This window comes from Acomys minous (assembly GCF_964271855.1).
Source record: "Acomys minous genome assembly, chromosome: 7".
Lineage (NCBI taxonomy): Eukaryota > Metazoa > Chordata > Mammalia > Rodentia > Muridae > Acomys > Acomys minous.
In genome coordinates this window covers 79243798-79264331 of record NC_140488.1, presented here as the reverse complement: position 1 = coordinate 79264331, position 20534 = coordinate 79243798, and the positions used below count along the sequence as shown (strand labels likewise).

Below are 20534 nucleotides of genomic sequence, written 5' to 3'. Positions count from 1 at the left end.
ATTGACATTTTAAAAAGATTTATTTATTTTTTTTACTGTATGTGAGTGCTTTCTATGCTGAAGAGGGCATCAGATCACATTATAGATGGTTGTGGGCCACCATGTGGTTTCTGGGAATTGAACTCAGGACCTCTGGAAGAGCAGGCTGTGCTCTTAATCACTGAGCCATCTTTCCAGCCCTGACATTCCCATTTTGATAGCCAGAAAATACAAGGAACCTTTAGAAGTTATTCAAACTACTCGCCCTCCTGTGTCTTAAATCCACTTCACTTTATGCCCTTGCATATAAGCCAAACCAAGCAAAATAAAGACCTGGAATCCTGCTTATTCTTTCTTTGAGTGCCACCAGCTTTTGATAGCCTATGACCATATAGTGAGGAAGGAGGTGCCCCTTGGTCATAGAACTAGTGGAGAAGAATAGGGTGAAAGCGGGAGGGAGGGAGGAATGGGAGGATACAAGTGATGGGATAACAATTGAGTTGTAATCTGAATAAATTAATAATAAAAAAGACTTGGAAAGGAAACTTTTTCCTCTAAATTATTAGCCTACTGGGTTTGTTTCACAGCATATGCAAAGTGATGTGGTGACGCTTGTGGTAACCAGGAGCTTGGCAACAGACACACTTCTCCTCTAACTTTACCAGCAGGTTGAAGAAAGCCACCAGCTTGGATGTCTATGCAGTAAGAATCTGAGCCCTTGTGCTATCTGCAACCCAAATTTTAGCACCAGCTTCTTTCCACTTCACCTTATAAGATCCAAATGTAAAGGAACTGGCATCTAGTGGTGAGTAGCATATGCCAGGAACTTGCTGTGTCCTGAGTTTTCCTCATTCAGAAACATTGCTTAGCACACTAAACTGCCATTCTTCCTTTTAAATAGCCTGCTTTCAGACCCAGTGATCACTGGCAAACAATTTTCTTTCCCACTGGATGACAGAGACTTCTTCATCTTCTTGGTCATTGTTGGGATGAGGTGCATGTGGGCATCCACACGCTTGACCACACAACTGTCTCTCTGTAGCTTCACCTGCAGCTCCTTATTTACTGCCTCCATCAAGTCTTTGGCTTTGTCATTGCAGGGTATGGTGCACTGAACCAGGTAGTCCTGGAACCTTTCCAGCTTACTGGTGACCAAGGCCTGGGCTTGAGCTAGAGGTATGGTGTTCAATGCTTTGGTGCACCTGCTGCACAGATGCTCAGTTGTCCTTTGACACTGTGCCAGAACACGAGGCCCTGTATCTTCTGGATGCTCTCTCTATCCACACTTTTCATCATGGTGTCCGCAGCCTTCTGCACTTGGAGTTGTTGCACCTCTGCCATGAGACCTTCTGTCTGCTCCTTTTTAACTGTCCACATGTTCTACGCAATTTCTATGATTAAGATGGTGAGATGGGAGAAGAGCGGTTGAACATTTGGTTCATGCAGATTGACCTAGACCTCAGTTGTAGGAACTAATCTAATCTATGCCAAATTTGCAAAGCTATGCCCTTAGGAAGCATAATCTCACTTGTCATAACAAACACCCAAACAGATAACTAAGTTTAAAAGAGGAGAAAATGTATGGACAGATATATCTTTGAACATATCAGATACTGTGTTAAAAAAATCAAGAACATCTGGTTTCTTATGAGGTGGTTACTACCCCCTAGGATAGTACTGCCCCTACCTCTAAAGAAAGCCTGAGAGGCCAGAACATTGCCACATTAATGAGGAAATGCTAGCATGGAAATTGCCACATACAGACTCTGAGAAGATAAAGTGGAGGAAGAGTGGAGGGTGGGATGGTGCAGAGAGGCTGATGCAAAAACCAACTGTCATTCTTGAGTAACTGAAGAGGTATGGCCTAGAAGTCCAGATAGTTGCTGCTCAGACTTCCTTTCAACAATGACTCTGCAGTTCAGAGGATAGGAAGGCAGTTACAAAGCCACTTGGTGCCAAAACTGGGCTATGGGTAGTTACAGATAAGCCATGTATCCATGAGTTGCCACCCCATCCTATTTTCATATATTCTTACATCAGAGCTCACAATAGCTTTGCAGTGCAGGAACAACAGGATTATGATCAGTTTTACACTTGAGTATATCCTATCTCACAAAAGTGAGCAATGAGGTTGCCTATTTCTTCACACTTATCTGGTCAATTTCTCTTACCTTGTGGAGCCTCCATGCTCAAAGCTTGAGCTCTGTTCTGACTGAATTCTCATGTTTGTCCAACCTAATACATCTTTGCTCATTCCATACATTCAAATTCTCCACTGTAGCAAAACCTTAACACTGGCTCCAGTGTTGTCAGTTTCTTTAGTATAATCTGTTTGCTCACTAAATTTATTCAATATAGCCTGACATGTACCATAAACTATTCTAAGTGTTATTTGATCCATGAATGAATAAAACCTAGTCTCTGTTGGCCACATAGAATTCCCAATTGCAAATACATTGTTCCTAGAACTAGGGGAGTGACCAGCAAAAACAGTTTACATTAACCACAAATAAATTTAAAATTTTTATCTTTTTATGCATGCATGTATATGCACCATTGGTGTGTAGTGCCTGTGGAGGCCTGTAGGAGGGCATTAGATTTCCTACAAACTGGAGATATGGGAGGTTGTGAACTGCCTGATTGTGGTGCTAATCATAGCCTTATGCAAAATTAGCAAGTGTTTTTATCCACTGAACTCTCTCTCCAGACTCTTATTTTGTTTACCATTTATGTGTATTTTGTTTGTGTATGTGAGTATGTGTACCTTCAGAGGCCAGAGGAGGGTAATTTATTACCTGAAAGTAGAGTTACAGCCACTTGACATGGATGCTGGGAACCAAATTAGAACTATCTTCAAGAAAAACAATTACTTAGCCACTAAGCCATCTCTGAAGCTGCAATAAATTATTCTAAATGGTATGAATTACTCTGAAGTAAAACAATAGATTCCAAGTAGATGCAAGAAAATGATAAGGAAATCAATTTTAAGTAGGTTTTGTAGTGAAGTTACTCTATGGAGAAGGACACTTTAAGGTCTAAACCATATGCATCTTCTGACTTTTACATCCAACCTGCTGAAGTCCAAAAATCTATGTGCCTTTCGAGGAGGAAGCTTGATGTTTCAATCCCATTTTAGTTTGTTTCAAATAGCCATCTTGCTATTACTGATTATACTAAGTCTGCCTCACCTTTTACTTTTTTCTGGTTTTCTATATTTAAAATTCATAAAAATACTACCCAATTATAACTCTAAGCCGAGGCTCAGACTCAGCTTAACACTCATGCTTAACATTGAACTAGACTGAAAGAAAGGAGAGAAGCAGATAAAGAAGAGGAGAGAAAATGGAAAGACAAAAGGGGGACAAGGCAGGCCAGGAAGAAATGGAGAAGAAATAAAGGAGAGAACTAGAGATGCGAGGAAAGAAGGTAACATCTCTTTTTAGCCAGTAGACTCACCAATCCTACCTCAATATGCTATTTTCTATGGTCCAAAGAATTCTTCATAGAATAGCGTTTAATCTTGATATTTAAAAATTCAGCAAATGGGTATTGAACATCATCAAACTGGCTTGTTTAGCTAAAAGCCTGCAAAGTCTTTGAGTCAATCTTCCAGGATCTCAAAGCCAGAAGAGCCAACAGAGCTATTTGTACACGAGGCAGTCAGCAATTAAGATCATTCTGCTTCTCATCACCCCCACCCAGAGAAAAACCTTCCCTCGTATAGCAGCTTAGTTATCTGGAAAAGTCCTGAAAGAGACAGGAACTCTCATTACTCCAAGCAGGAAAGAGCAAGGCCTGGTTTGATAATGGACATCTAATTTAAGGTGGAATCTCCAGTGGTCTAACTGATTATTAAAGAAATCATAGGACTGTTATTGGCAGGATTAACTAGTTCAGCTGCAGAAAAATTAAGAAGGACATGTAAGGTCTTGTATGAAGAATGAAAACAAAGAAACTAACAAACCCCCAAACTCCATGAACTGAAAGTGGTCATTGTAAAAAGAAGAAGAAGAAGAAGAAGAAGAAGAAGAAGAAGAAGAAGAAGAAGAAGAAGAAGAAGAAGAAGAAGAAGAAGATAACTAAAGCTGACCTCTTTTATCTCTTCTTAGTTGACAAGGTTTGGGGAAGGATGACAATTTGTAAAGCTCACTTGACCCCCACATTATCATCAAGCAACATTTGGATTCTTTTGGCTTTCAGAACGCTTTTTTTCCAAACAAAAGAAATTTCTGTTTAACTAACATGATCCCTACCAGCTGTTAAAGGAAAGTTTTTCAAAAAGAAAACTCTAGATTATCTTTTTTCTTCTGTGAATTTGACTTGCATGAGTCACCCAATGGAGTACGGTTAGATCAACTCAAGATGTCTTTTCAAAAGGGCACTTGAAGGTTGTGTAAAACTAAAGCTTGTGGTCTGTGGTTAGATGTACTCTATTTGTGAAGTCCCATCTTTGGAGGGCATTTATATCTCTGATGTGAAGTAGCCAAGCCTTTTACTTTCAGATCTGAAAAATGAAGCCTACAGAGTTTGAGTAGTGTGTCAGTACAGAACTCAGAGTTGTTCTATACTTATTTTACACAATTAGGTGACTGGATTCTACAATCTGTCTTAGATCCTAACTCAGAATCAGTAGTCCTACGAGTTCTCGGAAAATTCCATGCTTGATTACTTTTTAATTTTTTTTAAAACTGGGAATAGAGTCTCACTATACAGTGTAAACAGGCCTCATAGTTGTTAATCTCCTTTCAGCTTTCCTAGTGGATGGGAATAGAGGTATGCAGGTTATAAATTGATTGCACTTAACTTTTCTAGTATCTTTCTAAGAGACTAACTAATAATTGTAGCTTTGCCTTTTGACTTTAGAAAATAGATTTCTTTTTTTCTCCCTATCCAGATTTTTCCACTTTCATCCTGGCTTTTATTTTGTTCTTTTCCTTGCTAACAGGAATAATGCTGTAACTGGTTATGTTTGCCTTTCTTTGAAATGCATTTCACCATGTCCATGGGAAGAAAGCCGGGAGTTCTTTAGAAGACATCACTCATCACCACAGTTGCTGCACTAGGAGGTGAAAGTTCACTGTCAGCCTGATCTTAATTCTGGATCTTTCACTAAGCACTTCCTGTGTTTTAAGTACAGGTTACAGAAAAAAGATTTATCATTTAAAGACTTTTATACTGGGGTGGAATTGGGGTCATAGACTTAAAACATGGGTGAAGATTATCTGTGAACCAAGGTGGTGCCAATCTATGGAAAACAATTCATTAAACAAATATTTTGGTCAAATTTAACTAATATTTATAGAGTGTCTTCTTCACATTGGGGTTCACTCTAAGCTTTGGAACTCTAAAAAGGAGTAAATCAAGGAGGATGCCTGATAAAGCCATGTAAACAGCTAGCATAAATGAAATATAGTCAGGTTTTAATTTTGGTACATGCAAAGGAAAGGAAAGGCTGGAAATTTCCTAGCTGATAAGTAATTGAGAACATAATTTAACCGAGGCCGAAGAATAAATGCAGTATCTCATGACAAGATAGATATGACTGAACCAGGAAGCTCTCCAGATTCAGAGATAAGCATGTGAAGGCTAGATATGAACTAACATACATGGCATATAATAGTTGAAATATAGGTTAAGTAGAGACAGGTGAACAAATAGTTTGTGGTAATATTGTAAAAAACCCCAATTACCTGACTGACAAGTTCAGTATGACAATAGAGAGTGACTGCTCCTTTGTAAAATTATGTTTCTTTTCTAATGTATATATTTATATTATTACACATGAATAAAATAAGCTACACAAAGCAGGAAGAACCAGAGATAATCAGGAATCATATAAATTCATAGTGTTGGCTATTTGTATTTGGCAAGCTTGAAGTAAACATCTTTCCTATCTTGCTGTGTCTAAATTTCTGAATGAAGATCAGTATCTATCATATCTCATCTCTATTAACTTAAAACATCTATCTTAACCTAAAAACATTTTAACTCCTAACCTACTAAGCTTAATTAGGTCTAATAGATATGATTCTATAGACATATAAGGTAAAATAGTTAAATAAGGCCTTAGAAGCCTCAGAGACCTACAGAATATGGCATTTAAAGATGATTTTAACATTCTAAAGATTCTTTGACAAGAAGACAGGTTAACTCCTGGCGACACCCAGCCTGCCTCAAAGAAGATGATGAGCATCAATGAACCTCCTTATGAAGTTGTCTTCAAATGTGGCAAACCAGCCACTGGGAAAAATGTCCTTCTTTCTGCTACAGAAAGAATTCTGCCCCAAAGTGGACAACTTTGGAAGCAGGCAAAGTCGACAGCCAAATTCTGCCAGGACAGGGCAAGCAAGTCCTTAATAGTTCATGCCTCACAAATATGTCTGTCAGATATATTGGGCCAGAAGGCTGAAGATGATGCTCCAACTTTATAGAGAGTGTTGGGTGACTGTTTAGGAAGTAAACTGTCTCAGTCATTTTTTCACTTTGGAAGCTGCTAAACTGCACTTCTGGTTCACTCAGGTATTTAAGTTTTATTCCTTCTCAAATCTCTGATGGAGTTGAAGACCAGATACTTTAGTGATGGCTCCTTTTAAAGCAGTGTAATAAGACCATTAAAATTGTGTTGTTTTAAATGACCACTCTGACAAAATAGGATGGTATCTCAGAAGAGGCATTTGCATTGAAAAAATGTTTGAGAACCTAGATTGTGGAGTATTGGAATAAGATGAAACCAGAGTGGTGAACTTCAGTTCTGATACCCTTTTTGATTCAATTAGCATGAACTGAGAGGTTCACAAGAGGCACCAGAGTCTTGAGGCTGCAGCTTGCCACTCAGGGAAGAACGTTTGGAGAAGTAGGATTAAGGGAGAGGAAATTGACTTAAACCACAGCAGGCATGGTTCAGATAAGATGTGTGGATCAGCTTCCTGCCAGCAGAACATGGCTCATGGAAAGAGAAGTGAGAGAATATCATTATTTATAGACTCCACCCCTAAACTTAGAATCATTTCTGCTTTTGAAATAAAAAAGTTACGTTCCCAAGTGCGGATAGTGGAAAGAAATAGTGAGCCTTCCAAGTGGCATATGATATGAAAGACAGCAGGAGAGATGATTTAAAATCCAGCTCTGCTGACTATTAAAGACGTGAAACGTGTCTTCATTTAGGTGCTCTGAAATTCAGTTTCATGATCTGTAAAAAGGTCATAACAATACTTACCTTCTAGAGGAGACTTGCAAAAGAGGATGTACATAAACCACACAGCACAATTCTTGACATTCAGCCGCTCTTTAATTGTTGCCTCTCTTTTCCATTCTGTTTCTCTAGTTCTATCTACACAGGGTCTCAAAACCTCTAGCTGTCTCTGGCCCCTGTCACCTCTTTTTTATTTAAAACTATTAATAGAGTATGAAAAATTCATGGACTTATGGATGCTTGGGTTTCATTTTGTCTAAGAGATAACCATCTTCAAGATAGACTCATGCTTGCCTGAAAATACTACAAAACCCTTTCTCTTTCCCTTTCTCCATCTACTGCTAGGCTTTGAGGATACACCAGAAAGCTTCCAAGATGCGCAGAAGTATCAGTGAATAACAGAAATAGGCCTAGTATGTGGTTAGTGGCTCTGCCAAGCCCTGGAACTTAACTTTCCCCATTAGGGATATATGACTACTTAGTGCACTTACAGTGCACTTCTACAATTCCCATGTGGACATGGAATCAGGCTTAGGCCCAGCCACAAAGATCCCTTCTTTGAGGATCATAAACAAAATACACCAAACAAGTCCAGATGTGGTCCAAGATACAGGATAAAATATCTCTCGCAATCGTGTATTCATTTTATAGCCTTGAAAACTTTTTTCCACAAATGTTAGATAAGTATTTAAGTAATATTTATAATGTAATTATTAACTATATAGAAAAGAAGAAATACTATTTATTATAATAACAAAAAGAAATGCCATGTATGAGAAAAGACATAAACACAATAAATATCAATGTTTTATATACATGTCATCTTGCACTCACATATATGGTTCAAAGATTTTTGCTTAGTCTGGCTCAACTTTCAAGTCTTAGTTTTAAATATTCTTTGGAGACCCAGCCTACCTCAAAGAAGATGATGAGCATCAAAGAACCTCCTTATGGAGATAGCTTCAAATGTGGCAAACTAGCCACTGGGCAAAAGATCCTCATTTCTACCACAGAATTCTGCCTAAGAAAAGGACAAGCTTGGATGCAGGCAGAGTCAATTGCCAAACTCTGCCAAGATAGGGTAAGCAAGTCCTCAGTAGTTCCTGCCTCACAAATATGTCTGTCAGATATATTGGGCCAGAAGGCTGAGAATGATGCTCCAACATTATAGAGAGTTTTGGGTGACTATTCAAGTAGCAAACTGTCTCTGTCATCTTCTCATTTGGAAAGCTACTAACCTGCATTCCCTGTATCCTCAGGTAATCACATTTACGCCTTCTCAAGTCTCTGAGGGAGTTGAAGACCAGGTAGCTTACTTTTACAATGAAGCTTAATTGTTTAGAGTTTAAGATGTTTTAGGCCTAGATAGGTATTCTAAGTTGATAATGACAAGATGTGATGGAGATTGATATACATTCAGAAATTTAGATGCACCAAGATAGGAAAGATTTCTTCAAGGCTGTCAAATAAAAATAGCCAAAACACTAAGAATGTAACATTTATATAATTCCTGATTGTGTCATAGTTCTTTTTGCCATAGGTAATCTATTATATATGTATATAATAATATAAATACATATGTACAAAAATAAAATAATTTAAAAATATTCTTTGGAGACTTTCCTAATCTCACACATTAAAATAAATTTATTATTATTTCTCTTATAACTTTCTTAAACTAAATGTATTATTTCTCTTATAACTTTCTATAGTTAGCCTATATAATACATTTGGATTTTTGCTTTTTTGTTTGTTTGGTTTGGTTTGGTTTTTTGAGACAGGGTTTCTCTGTGTAGCCGTGGCTGTCCTGGACTCACTTTGTAGACTAGGCTGGCCTGGAACTCACAGTGATCTGCCTGCCTCTGCCTCCCAAGTGCTGGGATTACAGGATTGTGCCACCATGCCTGGTTTGTATTTGTGTGTGTGTGGGGGGGGGTTCGAGATAGGTTTTCTCTGTGTCCTGGACTGTTCTAGACTCTCTTTGAAGACCACGCTAGCCTCAAAGTCACAGAGATCTGCCTGCTTCTGTCTCCCAAGTGCTGGAATTAAAGGTGTGCACCACCACGCTGGGCAATACTTTTGTACTGTGAGGTTATTTAGTGTCAGCTTTTTTTCCTCATTTAAATATGAACTCTAGGAGGCAGAATTCTGATTATGCTTTTTGTCTTTGGTATCATTGTCACTCAAATCAATGGACAAATCCATGAATGGGAAAGGAATACTCTTAAAAACCTTTCAAGGAATACTCTTAAAAACCTTTCAGTCTGGTCTATGTATAAATGGGGAGTCTGGTACCCAGAACAAAAAAGGGACTTTCCAAATGCCATGCCACAAGCCGTGACATAGATGAGCCTAGAATTCACACCTTCTGATACTCTATATATGGTTGTTCTTAATGAAAAGTTCAAGGCGGTTTGAAAAGAGGTACATAATGACTTACTGTTTCGACAGAAGAGTATTCAATTTTTTTAGTTCAGCTACTTCCTAGAGCCTTAGAGAAAAGGGGGCTATTCCAGTAGATTACTAGCTCTGTGAGAGCGAAAATTGTCCGTTAAACTTAGTTTCTATTTGAGGTAATAATTTCTTTTTCTTAATTGATTTTAGGATCTTTTTTTTGTTAAAGAGATGGTCCCATTGTATGTAATACATACAACCATTTCCACCACCTTGTCATTTTCCTTTTGCTTCTAGATTTATACTTATCTGTTTTATCTATGTCCCCTACTAAAATATAAGCTCACTGAGAGCACTGATTTTTAAAATCTATTTTTAAGATTTGTCTTATTTTTAGTTATATGTATGCACATGCTTTTCTGTGTGTGACTATGTGCATGCGAGTATAGTTTCTAGAGGCCGGAAGTATAGGATCCCTTGGAGCATGAGTTACAGGAGGTTGTGAGCCACCTGACATGGCTGCTGAAAGTCAATCTTGGGTCCTCTGAAAGAACAACAAGAGCAGCAAAAACTGTTAAGCACTGAACCATATCTGCAGCCCCAGTGATTCTTTTTTTACATTATTCACAACTGTATACCTTATGCCTACTGCTGTTTCTCCTATAGTGGATCCTCAGTTAATAATTGTGGGTGAAGAAATACTTTTATTTAGTTTCTTTGAAACCCCAAAGTTTGCTTTCTTTTGCTGTGATAAAGAGCCTGACAGCAACTTGGTGAGGAAAGGGCTTATTTTGTCTTGTGCTTCCATATCACAGTTTATTACTGAGGGAAGCTAGGGAAGGAAGTCAAGGCAGGAACCTGGATGAAGGAATTGAAGCAGAGGCTATGATGGAATGATGCTTACTGGCTCGGTGTCCATGACCTTCTCAGACTGCTTTCTTATAGGACCAAGGAGCAGCCCCCCTTACATGTGAAGGAGAGATAAACCTGTTTTTTAGGATTCCAAGCGCGGGATCAGAAAGGTCTCGTGAGAGAACAGGTGAGGTTAATCCACTAGAAGAGCAACCACCTCGTGCAGGAGCTTGATTGTTGCCATCTGAAAAGATCCTGCGAACAGACTCTGGGAGGAGATATATAAATGAGCCCAGAACTGGAGGCGGAGCTTCTTGGAGACTTGGGATAGATTTGGCTGTTCATCGCTGCACTTCAAGACGCTCCTAGAGAAAACTGCTCGAGGGAAGGCTTTGGGGCTCTGGCTCCTGCTGAGGTTCTGGGTTCTGGTTACCCCAGGTTCCAGCAGTAGAAATCCTGTGGCTCACGCCCGGAGAATCATTCCTCAGAACTGATATCCTTAAGGTTTTGTTATTGTGTCCATTAATCCTCATTTCCTATTGTTTTGGTTAGTCGAGTTATAAGTGACGTATGCTCGGTCACTAAGTTGTTAATAAAATATATTGGTTAGGAAAATTGAGCCTACACACATGCTTATTATTATGAGGGTATTGGTGTGACAAACCTGACTATGTATTGTGGAAAGCATTATGGAAGAGTTTTCAGACTTTGGTCTAGAAAAGTGATCAGAGCTCAATGGGCTGTTGTGTGTGAGCCTGGATGAAAAACATGCTGAGAGCAGTGCAGATGATGGAGGCCTGGCTTATGAAGTTCCAGAGGGAAGTTTTGGGAGTCCCTTAAAGACTCTTTTAGGCTGGCTGGGCGTGGTGGCACACGCCTTTAATCCCAGCCCTTGGGAGGCAGAGGCAGCCGTCGGATCGCTGTGAGTTTGAGGCCAGTCTGGTCTACAAAGCGAGTCCAGGACAGCCAAGGATACACAAAGAAACCTTGTCTTCAAAAACAAACAAACAAACAGACAAACAACAATGACAACAACAAAAGACTCTTTTAGGGCCGTTGACTTAGAAACTCCTAAAGTGAAGCCTTTGCTTTACTTGGACAATTGATACTGGTCAGCTGAGGCTGAAGAATCAAAAATAGACCAGTATAATTGAGATAAAGCCTTCTGGAAAGTATTTCCTCAGAGCTAATGCACAGAAGCTATTTCCCAGCAGTAGCCCAAGCTGTATGTCACGATGGCAGCCAAACTTGGTAGTGTAAGATTCACCCTGGTGGTACTATTTGTTTTTTTAAGCATTAAGGGGTCATAGAGAGCAGCTGAAGCTTGGCAGTTTGTGGTAGGTTTGGAGTACGTGAAGAGGGCCCAGGAGAGACCATTGGTAAAAATGTAGCCTTATTTGCAGAAAAAGGCCTAAGATTGAAAGAGTCATGGTGAGAAGCTGAGGTTTAGCATCACGTGGCAGCATTAGAGTCCATTACGAGTTCCGAGGAGTGGCTACTCATGAAGGTACAGCCTAGTTGAAGTGGAGACCCAAGCACCTTGGAGATGAGAGTATTATGGGATGATCTTCAAAGACCTCATCAGCTGTGGAGTAGAGCTGATCTGAGCCTAGAATTAAACCTGAGTGTTCTGTGACGGCTCTCTGCCCAAGCCCTATGGAGGAGCCCAGAAGACTGTGAGCAATTCCCAGACCTTCAACACTGAGTATTTATACTAGTGGAGTTTGCTTTTGATTTGCTTATATTGTACCTGTGTCCTGGTTCTCCTTGTTGGAGTAATAATGTTTTGAACTTACTTGTTCTTACAGGAAGCTGCAGTTGAAAGACTGTTGGGTTGTAGAGAGAGTATGGATATTTTAGAGACTTTTGATAGTTTAGAAAGGCCTGAAATTAGAAGGAGACTTTGGATGATTTAAAGAGATTGATTTTTTCTTCTGGTATGGAACTAGTTTAATTAATTATGACATATAATGACAATGTAATACAAGACAGTTATTTACAACATGAGCTGGATTGACATGTAAATATACTTAAATGAATGGTCTTCAACACAACACACTGATAAGCCAGGGGTGAGATGCACAACCATGATCCCAGCACTTGAGTGGTGAAGAGAAGAGTAAGGAAATCAAAGTCATCCCCAGCTACACAAGCTTGAAGCTAGTCTCGGCCATATAAGATTTTCTGGAAAACATACCAAAATAAAGAAGAAAAAAATAATCAATTGAATTTTAAAAAATGCATCTTGGTCTACAGATTCAAATTGTAAAGTATTTTAGTTTGTAAAGACTATGGAACTTCAAATTATTAGAATATTTTAGATTGTAATATTAATATTAAATATGAGGCTCTGGGGTAAGCAAGAATATAAAGGTATTAGTTTAACAATCATGTATTTGTGTGTAATGTTGACAAGGAGTCAATTGTGCTAGCTAGTTTTTATGTCAATGTAACACAAGCTGGATTTATTTTGGAAGAGGGAACCTCAATTGAGAACATTCTTCTTTCAGATTGGCCTATGGGCAAGCCTGTGGTACATTTTCTTGATTAATGGTTGATATGGGAAGGCCTAGTTCACTATGGGCAGTGATACGTCTGGGCTGGTATGTATAAGAAAATTAGTCTGAGCAATCCAGGAGGAGTAAGCCAGTAAGCAACACTCCTCTATGGCCTCTGCGTGAGCTCTTGCCTCCAGATTCCTGTCCTATTTGAGTTCTTACCCTGACTTCCCTCAGCCATGGGCTATGACCCCAGGATATGTAAGCCAAAATAAGCCCTCTGCAAGTTGTGTATGGTCATGGTGTTTGGTTTCAGTAATAGAAACTCTAACTAATACAGAGGATTTTTATGCACTTGAGGTGAGGGTTTCTCTTTCCAGTTGACGCTGGCTTGTGTTAAATGGCAAAAAGTAACTGACACACCCACAGAACACTTACCTTATTTGGAATTGATTGCCTCCTAAATCAGTGCCAAACTGAGTTCTAGCAAATGGTTAGTTATGGTAAAAACTCAAGAGTGTGTTCTATATTTTCCTTCAGTTCCCTCAAATGCACTATTCTTTCCCTTCTTTCAGTAAGAGGAAACACAAGAAAGATAAAATAGTCTTCATCTAACCATTGAAGCAAGAGACACTAAACCCCATCTAAATTAGTGAACACACACACACACACACACACACACACACACACACACACACACACACACTGTATTACCTCAAATACTTACATTTTGGCTGTGATTTGACATTTGATCTCTATAATTGTGAGATACACATTTACACTCTTTCCTTTCAGACTTCATGTATTTTGACTATTTTCTTCTCCTCTCACATCCCCAGACTCTGTAAGAATCATTTTACTCTGTGCTTTTCAATTCAATTGCTCTAGATTCCACAGATAAGCGAGAACATAAAGTAGTCTTTTTGTGCCTGGCGCATTTCACTTGGCATAATTTTTTTACACTATGTGCTGTAAATAATGGAATTTCCTTCTTTTTTAAGCTGAGTAATAGGAGTATATATTTTAAAGTAATGCAACCTTTGAAGGGAAGAGAGGCCTAAAGAGTCACCACTCTTAGGTGAGGAGCTACTGACAGTCAATGGACACTGGGAGAAGGAGAGTCGGTTTTCTTTAAGAGTGTGGCCCAAGTTAGGTCTAATATGCGGTGGAGAGGGAGTTAGCCCTAGATCCATGTGTCTATGGGGAACAAGAAATGCAGTTTTTGGGAGAGAGAAATAGATGGAGGAAGGTTGTGAGAGGGTGGGAGGGGTGGAGCTGAGGGAGGGAGTGGGGTGTAATATGGTCAAAATCTATTGTATGCATGCATGAAATTCTCAAAGAATTAATTGAAAATGCTATATTAAAAGTACAATTTCCCTTCCAAATATTTGGCACAGGTCATTGCACACTGAGTTTTCCTTCCTTCTCTGATAAAGGCCTTTTAGTGGACCTTTGGAAGAAACAGATAAGACTATTTAGCTGGGACTCTGACCAGGATAAAATTATGGGGAGAGAAGAGTATAGTTAATTTGTTTCTCTGGTTTTAAACAATTCTCTGGACCACTTTCCTTTATTTTATTTTATTTTATTATTTTTTTTACAGTGTCAAGCATTGAACAAGGGCTTTGCACATACTAGGCAGGTGCTCTAACACAGAACTACAGATTTTGAAAACCTATTTTATTTGTTTAATCTATTTTGTTCTTTTAAGAAGCTAGGCAAAGAAGAGGTTTAGCTAAGCTCCTAGCCTAACAATCATAAATTGAAAATTAGTGAGACTCTCATTATATAACTACTTTTATAAAATAAAAGGATAACTGACACAAATTTGATATTTCTTAGCTAGAGCTAATATACATTTAGTTTTATAATGCTGCAAGATTCCATTCCTTCATGGATTGCCACAAGGTATTGAAATCCTGCCTCTTCCATTTGCTAGTTGTGACATTGCTTACTTCATCCATTAAGTCAGAATAGGGAGGTGGGGTGGAGCTATGGGAAGGTTGTGAATATGATTAAAATACATTATATGAAATTATCAAGCAAATAATAAATATCTTTTAAAAGGATGATTACCATACTGCTCTCATAAGGCTATGGTAAGGATTGCATTATATATAATATATGTAATATATGTGTATATGTGTTATACACACACACACACAAACACACACACACACACAGTGCCTCAAAGTGAGCTAATAAAATTTGTTCATCATTGTGATTATAGTTTAAAACGATTATTTTGGCAGGGCCAATGATTACCTGGTTTTCCCAAGAAAAACAATTGCATTAGATTGGCCTTTAGTTAGACTTTCATTATTCTAATACATCTATAGGCATTAGGAGCTTTTTATACAAGGTATACATGTCATTTCCTATCACTGTACTGTTTCCTTTTTGGTGCTTTGGCTGGAACCCAGAGTGTTTGGTGTGCTAGAAAAGCACTGAGCTACAACCCTACACACACACACACACACACACACACACACACACACACACACATATGTGTGTGTGTGTGTGTGTGTGTGTGTGTGTGTGTATATATATATATATATAATACAGTTTGGTGCCCGGCGCAGTGGCACATGTCTGTAATCCCATCACTCAGAGAGGCAGAGGTAGGTGGATCTCTGTGAGTTTAAAGCCAGTCTGGTCTACAGTTAGTCCAGGACAGCTAAGGTTACACAGAGAAACTCTCTGTCTTGAAAAACAAACAAACAAACAAACAAACAAACAAACAAAAAACCCCAAACAACCACCCCAAAAGCATGTGGTGGTGATGGTTAATGCTCTTAATCCCAGAGCCCAGGAGGAAGAGGCAGGCAGATAGCCAGAGCTACATAGAGAAACCCTGTCTCAAGAAACCAAAAAGGTGTTGTTATGAATACATTATAGCTTACATTACACATTTCTTGTAATTATTGCCTATTTCTATTGTCAAATACTTATTTTTTTCCCTTGATACAAAATATAGAACTTGACATGCAGTAAACATTTGAACAACTTAAAAAACAAACAAACAAAATTCAGCTGTTGTTGATGAGTTAAATACTGAAATTTATTTTATCAGTATTATTGGCCATGCATGGACCTCAGTGAAATCTCTGTCCTCAGACTCAGGTGTAAAAGAAATTCTTTGACCCTGCTCTGAGTGTGCCTTATACATTGCAGCAGCCTGTAGGGTTCCTCTCACAGGAAGCCCAGTGCAACCCTGTGTAGAGCAATCATCAAAGCTGAGGTGGCATGTGTGGACATCGTCCATCTCTTGCACAGGAAGTGGCCATAACTTTGCAATTGTCTTTGGGCTCAAAGGTTTCTCAAAATAGGTGGAGCTGAACGACCAAGGAAAGGAACTCAAAGTAAAAGGGTGCTTTCCTGGTTCCTACATGGAGGTAAACAAACTAAGGATCTTGGAACTTCAGGCTGGGAGTTTTTCCTCATTTGCTTATGCACTTAGTCATTCATTTGTCGTTTGATAGTCCTGGGGGAACCTTTTAAGCCCTTGCTTTGGGAAGAAAGTAAAGATTATAAGTATGCTTGCTTTGAGTTCCTAATAAATATAAATCCAGAAAGGCAGTGTAGAAAACAACTGGTTTTGCTGGAGGTAATTAAAGAAGACTTTCTAATGACAAACAGCATCACTTTTAATCTCTCTATCTTTTAAGACATAGATAAAATCTTACACTTTTGAGAATCTTTCTAATCTATCAATTCTTTTTCCCTTATCCTGGAAGAATTATATATTTTAATCTATACCTTTGATGCCACTTTATACCCTTATCGAATTCTTTGTCACATTCTATAGATTATCACAGTTTCTTTCAGACATTTCTGTTTTCTCGTTTCCTGTAGTCTGAGAATCCTTGAATCTGATGTGATGATTGAGGCTCAGCTAGTACAGGCTTACTTAAGGTCCCACAGTTAATGAATCACAGAGTTTAGTTGAAGGACTCTGTCTCAATGTTCTTTCTCATGTAGCACAGAGTGAATACATGAACCTATACAGAATAGGTCCCCATTTGCCTGCAAATTCTTCTTCTTATTCTCTTCTCTTTTTCCTCATCTTCGTTTCTTCCCAAACGTAACTATGGAGGACAATATCTCAACTAGGAATCAGCTTGGCTTTTCCTTGCTCTGAAAATGTGTGGATGTCAGGCATAATAAAAGGGGCTCCTTCACTGGATGTGGTGACACAGAGAGGTAATCCTAGCACTTGTGTGGTTGAGGCAAGGAGATTGCTTCAGTTTGAATTCAAGTCTAGTTTGAGAAAGGTCCTGAAAGTCTGGCATTTAAAGGCAGACTTTGTCTCAAAAATGAAAATAAAAATAAAAATAAGAGTGGAATAGCTGGGTCTTGAGGAAGCTTATTCCCAGTTTTCTGAGATAGCACCAGATAAATTTCCAAAGAGGCTGTACTAGTTTGCACTCCCACCAGCAATGAAGGAGTGTTCCTCTCTCTCCACATCCTCGCCAGCATGAGGTGTCACTTGAGTTTTTGATCTTAGCCATTCTGATGGGTGTAAGATGGAATCTCAGAGTTGTTTTGATTTGCAGAACTCGGGGGCCCCATATTTGACCACGTGCCCTGGATGGGGAGACCTGGTGGCACTCAGAGGAAGGATAGCAGGTTACCAAGAAGAGACTTGATGCCCTATGAGCATATACAGGGGGAGGAAGTCCACCTCATTCACAGTCATGAAGGGAGTAAGGGGAAAATGGGAGGGAGGGAGGAATGGGAGGATACAAGGGAGGGGATAACCATTGAGATGTAATATGAATAAATTAATAAAATATATTTAAAAAATTAAAAAACAAACTAAACAGCCCCTTTGTGCTGTTGTTGCAAGTTTGGCCCTTACCAACATGTTTTGTGTTTGTGGGATAAAGAGGAACTCTCAGGCATTCAGTACCCTTTGTTCTACTTTATGCTCTCTTCACAGATGGGTTTTATTTATTTATTTTTTATACTTTTGACCATGATATTTTAAAATTAAAAAAAATTTTAATTTGTTCACTTTACATCCCAACTGTAGCCCCCTCCCTCGTCACCTCCTCATCCCACCATCCTTCACTCATACCTTCTTCCTCCCTCTCCTAGTCTTCAGAAAGGGGAGCCTTCCTTCCCTAACATTTGGGTTTTATTTTTTAAAACCTATTTGGCCCCTAATAGTCTCTTTCATGAACCTTCTATGGTGCTGATAATGGACACCGTTAATTATTCCTTTAGTGGAGCCATTATCTCCTGAAGATTCTTGTTTAAAAGCCAGTGGAGATAGCTGTGAATGCAACTCAAACAGTTTGAGTATTTTTCTGGCACGTGAGAAGGCATAACATTAATCCCCAATGCCACAAAAAAGACAAAACAGTCACTAGAATACCTTAACTGAGGACATCTGAAGGGAATGAGTTGTTGAATTTAATTTTTTTGGAGTTGGTTGAGAGAACACAGTCCCTTATTAGGAAAATGCTTACTGCCTTGCTTCTACTCCAAGCTTTAGTCAGAAACCCAAAAATATTTGAACTGAAAATTTTCTAGAATCCAAATCTGGAGACATTGGTCTCAGGACCTAAGCTAAAAAATTCTTTTGGTGGAAGCAAGTTATTTGCAGAATAGTGTTTATGTGAATAGATCCTTATTCTAGACTATCCTCAGAATTGTAGACCCTGTAATAACAAGAGAGCACATAATAATAGTCATTAATAAAGGAACCATGGAATGTTTTGAGTTGGAGAGGCTGAGAACAATGATTCCCAACTATGCTGTTTAGAGAAGGAACAGAGTTGAGACTAGATTCTCAACATGGGCTCTTTTCACTTGAGTCTGAACTTACAAAACTTTATATGGCATGAATAGATTATTTACAAAAGCTCGGATATTGCCCAGGGCCTTATTTCCACTAGTTTAGACTGAAGCTTATAACCTGAGCACTGCAACTATTTAAACTTATTTCAAGTATATCTTGAAAATATCACAAGATCTGCTACCATCCTTTATCCTCTGTGTTATTAGAATTCAAGGTGGGGGGTGACTGTTCAGGCAGCAAACTGTCTCTGTCACCTTCTCATTTGGGAAACTGCCAACCTATAACCCCTGTATACTCAGGTAATTAATTTTATTCCTTCTCAAGTCTCTGATGGGGTTGAAGACAAGATAGTTTAGTTTTACAATTAAGCTTAGTTGTTTTGAGGTTAAGATGTTTTTAGATCTAGATAGATGTTTTAATTTGATAATGATGAGATATGATAGATATTGATTTACAGCCTTGCATACAGAGTAAGATCATGTTAAAAAATAAAGGATATATATTGGCTCACTGAAAAAGAAAAAAAAGGAATTCAAGGTGGAAAGCCCTAAGTGAAAGTCCATCATTTTTCTAGGTGTACATGAAGACTTCCCAGGGATTGTAAACATGAGGCTTTAGCATGCAACTAATCCACTGTCTTCCCAAATTTTTTAGTTCCCTTTCTCATCCTCAAAGTTACATTGACTTGCTGAAGAATTATCTTTTATTTTCTTTTAGCTACCCCTTTTCCTTCCTTGTGATTAATAAAATAAGTTTAAAAACATCCTGTCATCTGGAGCAATAATTGAATAAAAATTCTGCCTTCACCATTATTTCCTCATATTGTTTGCTTAGGCAAGCTGCTTTATTTACAGTTGATGGCAGAGACTTACCAGCATATTCACTGTGCCAACTTGGTCAGAATGTGGCTTGTTCCCTGTGCAGAATCCCTGATGAGAATGCAGACTCTCTGAGCTCTACAGGGATGGAACAACACACTATCAAAACCACTATCATCACCCTGAATACTTGAAGCCATGCCTAAAGTTCACTGGGAGACTGTACTTAAGGATGCACTGGGCCCCTGCCAGATGAGGCCTGGTCTCTACTTCCACAAAGGTGCTGCTGTGAAGACAGAGCAAGTGGGTGCTGTCATTTTCAGAGCAAAAGAGCCAAAAGTTTCTATAATCTCTATTTGTTAATCTTTCTAAAGTTTTCTGTAGTGGGAGAGCTAGAATTTTGTGGAAAACGGTCATACCCCAAAGAGAACTAGCTTGTCTTTAAAAGGAGTAGGGTGAATTTTTCACATTTATTTTGTGCTGGGCCTTGTAAATTTTGTAGCTGGTTCTGTATGTCAGGAGAGAAGTAAAACGGCGATTTCAGGACCAGAAGGCATTCTCACAGAATACGATTAAGATAGCTTTGATGGAAACGGTGTGGTTTCAGGTTTCAGATTTGACACAAATTTGCTTCAATTTTCACATTTTTACAATAGATTTTCATTAGGTTATCTCCTAGCTCTGATATTTGAGAATTCCCTCAGTTGCTCTAGGGAAACCTCCTTGCCTCATAGGCAGAACCTAGAGGCAACTTGTAACTTCCTTCTTTCCCATTCTGTAGCATGGGAAGCCAGTGTCTTTGGAGGTTGGTTGAGACTGTGTGGAGACACAGCAGTAAGGGCTATTGCTGCATTAGCAACTACTCCTTTCACAATCGCTTTGTTTTGTCATTTTGTACCCAGATTTCCGTTGGTTAGCCTCAACTTTATCTTCCTCATTTTTGTTTCCTCTTCCTGACACCAAGAGTCCTTCAGAACATGTGACCTTCCTGCTCA

At 38.8% G+C, this 20534-nt stretch overlaps 1 pseudogene across 1 annotated transcript; it reads right to left on the bottom strand.

The window, feature by feature from the left end:
- Positions 1 to 613: 613 nt before the first annotated feature.
- Positions 614 to 1320, bottom strand: LOC311601451 (protein FAM136A-like; annotated as a pseudogene). Its single transcript has one exon. The product of its transcript is annotated as a protein FAM136A-like (transcript).
- Positions 1321 to 20534: the final 19214 nt, after the last annotated feature.